The following is an 8,073-nucleotide window of genomic DNA, read 5'->3' as shown; positions in this document are numbered from 1 at the left end:
CACCCATTCTATTCAGGCCTCTCACTATTCTGTACATCTCAATCTAATCTCCCCTCAGCCTCCTCTGTTCCAAGGAGAATAATGAGAACATAAGAACTAGGAGCAGGAGTAGGCCATCTGGCCCCTCGAGCCTGCTCCGCCATTCAATAGGATCATGGCTGATCGTTTCGTGGACTCAGCTCCACTTACCCCGCCCACTCACCATAACCCTTAATTCCTTTACTGTTCAAAAATCTATCTATCCTGGCCTTAAAAACATTCAATGAGGTAGCCTCAACTGCTTCACTGGGCAGGGAATTCCACAGATTCACAACTCTTTGTGTGAAGAAGTTCCTCCTCAACTCAGTTCTAAATCTGCTCCCCCTTATTTTGAGGCTATGCCCCCCTAGTTCTAGTTTCACCCGCCAGTGGAAACAACCTCCCTACTTCTATTTTATCTATTCCCTTCATAATCTTATATGTTTCTATAAGATCTCCCCTCAGTCTTCTGAATTCCAATGAGTATAGCCCCAGTCTGCTCAGTCTCTCTTCATAAGCCAACCCTCTCAACTCAACAATCCCAGCCTCTCCAATCTTTTCTCATAGCTGCAATTTTTCAGTCCTAACAACATCCTTGTAAATCTGCTCTGTGCCCTCCCTAACACAGTGACATCCTTTCTGTAATGAGGTGACCAGAACTCAAGTGTCAAGTTGTGGCCTAACTAATGTTTTATATAATGTTTTATATTCTGTGCCTCGACTAATCATAGAATCCCTCATCGCTTCTCGGCCTTTTGGCTAAGTTCAAGTGTAGTATCGGATCTGCACTTGGTTGAGGTCATTGGGTTACACTGAAGCTTCATATGTTTCATATGAAGCAATTTTTAAAAGCGGCATCTCGGCCTTTTGGCTAAGATGCAAATGAGCCTAAGTCTTGGAGGAGGAACCTCCCCCTTCTCCAATCAGCTTGGCTCATGTAGATCGGGCCCAGGACAGGGCGGTTTAGTCGCTCGCCCTGTCTTGTCAGCCTGGATCGGAAATGTCTCAACTTGTTGAGACTCTGAATTGGATTTGATTTGATTGAATTGGAAAAGTATTAAAAAAAAATAATAGAATCCTCGGCCTTTTGGCTAGGATCAAGTGTAGTATGGATCGCCTGCACTTGGTTGAGGTCATTAGGTTGCGCTGGGGCTTCATATGTTTCATATGAAGCAATTTTTAAAAGCGGCATCTCGGCCTTTTGGCTAAGATGCAAATGAGCTCAAGTCTTGGAGGAGGATCCTCCCCCTTCTCCAATCAGCTTGGCTCATGTAGATCAGGCCCAGGACAGGGTGGTTTTGGTCTCCCGTCCTGTCTTGTCAGCCTGGATCTGAAATGTCTCAACTTGTTGAGACTCTGAATTGGATTTGTTTTGATTGAATTGGAAAAGTATAAAAAAAAATCATAGAATCCCTACAGTGCAGAACGAGGCCCATTGGCCCATCGACCCATCGAGTCTGCATCAACAACAATCCCACCTGGGGCCTATCCCTGTAAGCCCACGTTTTAACCCTGCTAATTCCTCTAAAACTAAGGAGCAATTTGTTCTTCGTTAGTATAGTGGTTAGTATCCCCGCCTGTCACGTAGGAGACCGGGTTCAATTCCCCGATGGGGAGAAACCTACTTCTCAGGCACGGTGGCACAGCGGTTAGCACTGGTGCCTCACAGCACCAGGGACCCGGGTTCAATTCCCGGCCCTGGTCACTCTCTGTGTGGAGTCTACACGTTCTCCCCATGTCTGCATGGGTTTCCTCCGGGTGCTCCTGTTTCCTCCCACAGTCCGAAAGACGTGCTTTTTAGGTGCATTGACCATGCTAAATTCTCCCTCAGTGTACCCGAACAGGCGCCGGAGTGTGGCAAAGAACAAAGAACAGTACAGCACAGGAAACAGGCCCTTCGGCCCTCCAAGCCTGTGCCGCTCATTGGTCCAACTAGACCATTTGTTTGTATCCCTCCATTCCCAGACTGCTCATGTGACTATCCAGGTAAGTCTTAAACTATCCAGGTAAGTCTTAAACTATCCAGGTAAGTCTAGGGGATTTTCACAGTAACTTCATTGCAGTGTTAATGTAAGCCTACTTGTGACACTAACAAATAAACTTAAAAAACTTTAGCATGGCCAATCAACCTAACCCACACATCTTTGGGACTGTGGGAGGAAACCGGAGCACCCGGAGGAAACTCACACAGACACGGGGAGAATGTGCAGACTCCACAGTGACCCGAGGCTGGAATTGAACCCGGGTTCCTGGTGCTGTGAGGCAGCAGTGCTAACCAGTGTGCCACCATGACGCCCAGACAATGCCTTTTTAACCATCTTATCCACCTGTCCTGCTACCTTCAGGGATCTGTGGACACTCACTCCAACGTAGAAACATAGGAGCAGGAAGTGGCCATTTGGCCCTTCAACCCTGCTCTGCCATTCATTACGATCATGGCTGATCGTCCAACCCATAGCATCCCAGTGCAGAAGGAGGCCATTCGGCCCATTGAGTCTGCACCGACCACAATCCCACCCCAGGCCCTATCCCCACAACCCCACACATTTACCCTGCTAATCCCTCTAACCTACACATCCTGGGACACTAAGAGGCAATTTAGCATGGCCAATTCACCTAACCCGCACATCCTTGGATGGCCTAATCCCGCTTTCTCCCCATAACCTTTGATTCCATACGCCCCTAGTGCTATATCCAGCCGCCTCTTGAATACATTCAATGTTTTGGCATCAACTACTTCCTGTGATAATGAATTCCAACGTCTGCAACTTCCTCTGCGCACCTTGGTATCCTCCCACTACCCCTGGCACCCAGAAGGACAAGGGCAGCAGATGCATAGAGTCATAGAGGTTTACAGCATGGAAACAGGCCCTTCGGCCCAACTTGTGTCCTTTTTTTAAACCCCTAAGCTCGTCCCAATTGCCTGCATTTGGCCCATATCCCTCTATACCCATTTTATCATTGTAACTGTCTAAATGCTTTTTAAAAGACAAAATTGTACCTGCCTCTACTACTACCTCTGGCAGCTTGTTCCAGACACTCACCACCTTCTGTGTGAAAAAATTGCCCCTCTGGATCCTTTTGGATCTCCCCTCTCACCTTAAACCTATGCCCTCTAGTTTTAGACTCCCCTACCTTTGGGAAAAGATATTCATAGAAATCATAGAATCCTACAGTGCAGAAGGAGGCCATTCGGCCCATCGAGTCTGCACTGACCACAATCCCACCCAGGCCCTACCCCCACATATTTACCCACTAATCCCTCTAACCTACGCATCTCAGGACTCTAAGGGGCAATTTTTAACCTGGCCAATCAACCTAACCCGCACATCTTTGGACTGTGGGAGGAAACCGGAGCACCCGGAGGAAACCCACGCAGACACGAGGAGAATGTGCAAACTCCACACAGACAGTGACCCGAGCCGGGAATCGAACCCGGGACCCTGGAGCTGTGAAGCAGCAGTGCTAGCCACTGTGCTACCGTGCCGCCTAGCTAGATATTGACTATCTAGCTAATCTATGCCCCACATTATTTTATAGACCTCTATAAGGTCACCCCTCAGCCTTCTACGCTCCAGAGAAAAAAGTCCCAATCTATCCAGCCTCTCCTTATAACTCAAACTACCAAGTCATGGTAGCATCCTAGTAAATGGGAATGCCACCAAGTTCCCTTCCGAGCCACGCTCCATACTATATCGCCATTCTTTCACAATGAATGCAGTCCTTGCCAGTGATGTTTATGCCTCATGAAAGAATTTAGAAGAAATTGCCAATCTGCAGGTTACTTTGTGGTTTTTATTTTAGAAAATTGTACCCCGGCACCTTTCTGAGCAGTGGCCTGAGTAAACTCAATCTTGTGACAGCGAGCTCAGCTGAGGCATTCACTGCTGTCCCTGCGATTCAATGGCCAACAAAGGTCCTAGCTTGAGTTTCTTTAATCGACAAACTCTCTTGGGAGGTCTTCCGACAATAGGGATTAAGGCATGAAAAAGGAATGAAGCAGATGTGATAAAATTGGGTTGCGTTCGCTGTGGAAATCATTGCTTATCGCTGCTGCTAATCCACTTTCAGATAGGTTGCTGCTCTCGATGGGCATTGTGTGGGGAAAATTAACAATGACTGATAATTCATTTCACTCTCCACTATATCTCACTTTTTTAGCTGCATTATGAGCGTCTCACAGTCGCAGAAATATGTCTCGAATGGCAGGACTGTCTACTTTATAGAGGTCATAGAGGTTTACAGCACGGAAACAGGCCCTTCGGCCCAACTTGTCCATGCCGCCCTTTTTTTAAAAACCCCCAAGCTAATCCCAATTGCCCGCATTTGGCCCCTTTCCCTCCATACCCATCGTACCCATGTAACTGTCTAAATGCTTTTTAAAAGATAAAATTGTACCCGCCTCTACTATTACCTCTGGCAGCTTGTTCCAGACACTCACCACCCTCTGTGTGAAAAAATTGCCCCTCTGGGCCCTTTTGTATCTCTCCCCTCTCACCTTAAACCTATGCCCTCTTGTTTTAGACTCCCCTACCTTTGGGAAAAGATATTGACTATCTAGCTGATCTGTGCCCCTCATTATTTTATAGACCTCTATAAGGTCACCCCTCAGTCTCCTGCGTTCCAGAGAGAAAAGTCCCAGTCGATTCAGCCTCTCCTTATAACTCAATCCATCAAGTCCCGGTAGCATCCTAGTAAATCTTTTCTGCACTCTTTCTAGTTTAATAATATCCTTTCTATATTAGGGTGACCAGAATTGCACATAGTATTCCAAGTGCGGCCTTACCAATGTCTTGTACAACTTCAACAAGACGTCCCAACTCCTGTATTCAATGTTCTGACCCATGAAACCAAGCATGCTGAATGCCTTCTTCACCACTCTGTCCACCTGTGACTCCACTTTCAAGGAGCTATGAACATGTACCCCTAGATCTCTTTGTTCTGTAACTCTCCCCAACGCCCTACCATTAACTGAGTAAATCCTGCCCTGGTTCAATCTACCAAAATGCATCACCTCACATTTGTCTAAATTAAACTCCATCTACCATTCGTCAGCCCACTGGCCCAATTGATCAAGATCCCGTTGCAATTGGAGATAACTTTCTTCACTATCCACTATGCCACCAATCTTGGTGTCATCTGCAAACTTACTAACCATGCCTCCTATATTCTCATCCAAATCATTAATATAAATGACAAATAACAGTGGACCCAGCACTGATCCCTGAGGCACACCGCTGGTCACAGGCCTCCATTTTGAAAAACAACCCTCTACAACCACCCTCTGGCTTCTGTCAAGAAGCCAATTTTGTATCCATTTAGATACCTCACCCTGGATCCTGTGAGATTTAACCTTACGCAACAACCTACCATGCGGTACCTTGTCAAAGGCCATGTAGACAACATCAACTGCACTGCTCTCAACTACCTTCTCGGTTACCCCTTCAAAAAACTCAATTAAATTTGTGAGACATGATTTTCCACTCACAAAGCCATGCTGACTGTCCCTGCTGTTGAATCAACGCAGTTCCATAGGAACGGAGTCAATTTGTTTGAAGGTATAGCGCTGCGGGGATCAGACAGCCTCCAGCCTGGTCAAAGGGCAATACTGGTCATAGAGTCATAGAGGTTTACAGCATGGAAACAGGCCCTTCGGCCCAACTTGTCCATGCCACCCTTTTTTTTAAACCCCTAAGCTCGTCCCAATTGCCCGCATTTGGCCCATATCTCTCTATACCCATCTCACCCATGTAACTGTCTAAATGCTTTTTAAAAGATACAATTGTACCCGCCTCTACTACTACCTCTGGCAGCTTGTTCCAGACACTCACCACCCTCTGTGTGAAAGAATTGCGCCTCTGGACCCTTTTGTATCTCTCCCCTCTCACCTTAAACCTATGCCCTCTAGTTTTAGACTCCCCGACCTTTGGGAAAAGATATTGACTATCTAGCTGGTGGTCGGGCCTTTATAATTTCACCTGCGGTTCAGAGTGGCTGAGAGAGAGATCCACGCATGGTCCTGAACTGAAAAACAGGCAGGTGGCAGTGATACCTGGGACTTAATTATGGGGAAAAATTAAGGTTCCCCATGTTGTGGGGAGAAAGCAGGATTAGGCTATTGATGATTCATGATCGTAATGAATGGCGGAGCACGCTCGAAGGGCGTTCCTATCTTCTATGTTTCTATGTTGAAACAAAGCCACTCCATTGACACAGAGGCCTTGCCATTTTCTGGAGGGTATCTACAATGGGCGAGCCATCCGCCTGAAACAGGCTAAAAAGGAAAGACTTGCATTTATAAAGCGCCTTTCTTGACCTCAGGATGTAGAATCATAGAAAGCTTATGGCACAGAAAGAAGCCACTTAGCCCATCGTATCTGTCCTGGCTGAAAAAACGAGCTGGCTAACCTCTTCCCACCTTCCAGCTATGGCAGCACGGTGGCACAGTGGTTAGCACTGCTGCTTCACAGCGCCAGGGACCCGGGTTCGATTCCCGGCTTGGGTCACTATCTGTGCGGAGTCTGCACGTTCTCCTTGTGTCTGCGTGGGTTTTCTCCGGGTGCTCCGGTTTCCTCCCACAGGTTAGGTGCATTGGCCATGCTAAATTCTCCCTCAGTGTATCCGAACAGGTGCCGGAGTGTGGCGGCTGGGGGATTTTCACAGTAACTTCATTGCAGTGTTAATGTAAGCCTACTTGTGACACTAATAGGTAAACTTTAAAGTATTTGGCCTGTATCCCTGCAGGTTACGGCATTCGAGGTCCCAGTCACTGACCTCTGTGCTAAAGTAACCAGGCTGTTCCCCACCACTCTCTCCAGGCCCTCATTAGTTTGTACATCTCAATCGAATCTCCCCTCGGCCTCCTCTATTCCAAGGAAAACAATCCCAGCCTCTCCAATCTTTCCTCATGGCTGCAATTTTCCAGTCCTGTCAACATCCTCCTCCCAAAGTGCTTTGCAGCTGATACGTGGCTATGGGGAGGTGATGGCCCAGTGGTATATCGCTTGACTTTCAATCCAGAAACTCAACTAACGTTCTGGGGATCTGGCTTCGAATCCCACCACGGCAGATGGTGGAATTTGAATTCAGTAAAAAATATCTGGAATTAAGAATCTACTGATGTCCATGAAACCATTGTCGATTGTTGGAAAAACCCATCTGGTTCACTAATGTTCTTTAGGGAAGGAAATCTGTTGTCCTTACCCGGTCTGGCCTACATGTGACTCCAGAGCCACAGCAATGTGGTTGATTCTCAACTGCCCTCTGAAATGGCCGAGCGAGACACTCAGTTCAAGGGCAACTAGGGATGGGCAATAAATGCTGGCCAACCAGCAACGCCCATGTCCCACGAAAGACTAAAAAACCCACAATATTTGTGAAGTGCAGTCACCATAATATTTCAGAAAACATGCCAACTATTTTGCGCTCTGCAAGCTTCCACCATTAGCATCACGGTAATAACCTGACAATGACAGTGATTAAGGGCTAGATGTTGGCCCAGACAGCAGGGAGAATTTCCCCAGCTATCCATTAGAACATAAGACAAGTGGTCTTTCACATTCACAAGAGGGCAGCTTTGATGTCCCATCCTGATGGCATCTCTGACAGTGTAGCCCCCCCCTCCCCACTCTCTCCCTCCTCCCCCTCCAATTTCCCCACCCTCCCTCTCCCACCCCAATCCTCCTCCCCCTCCCCAACTTCCACTCTTCCCCCTGCCACCCCTCCCCACCCAGCCTCCCCCTCCATCCCCCTCTCCAGTCGTCAATCCCTCCCTCTTCTTTCCTTCTCCCTTCTCCCCTTTCCACTCCCACTCCATCCTCCTCACTCTCCACTTCTTCCCCTTCTTCCCTCCCCCTCCGCCTCCTCCTTCTATCCAATCATATATTAAGCTGATCTTTCTCTTCACCCTATTGGTAACTGCAACACTACATTCTGCGCCCTCTCCTTTCCTTCTCCCCTATGTACTCTATGAACGGTATGCTTTGTCTGTATAGCGCACAATAAACAATACTTTTCACTGTATCCCAGTACATGTGACAATAATAAATCAGTAAC

At 47.4% G+C, this 8,073-nt stretch overlaps 1 pseudogene; it reads left to right on the top strand.

Annotated features, from left to right (window-relative positions):
* Window positions 1-757: 757 nt before the first annotated feature.
* On the top strand, window positions 758-962 carry LOC144481581 (U2 spliceosomal RNA; annotated as a pseudogene).
* The last annotated feature ends 7,111 nt before the right edge of the window (window positions 963-8,073 follow it).

The sequence above is a fragment of the Mustelus asterias genome, chromosome 2 (genome assembly GCF_964213995.1).
Source record: "Mustelus asterias chromosome 2, sMusAst1.hap1.1, whole genome shotgun sequence".
NCBI lineage: Eukaryota > Metazoa > Chordata > Chondrichthyes > Carcharhiniformes > Triakidae > Mustelus > Mustelus asterias.
The sequence above is the reverse complement of the archived record's forward strand: the minus strand, read 5'-3'. Positions and strand labels throughout refer to the sequence as shown.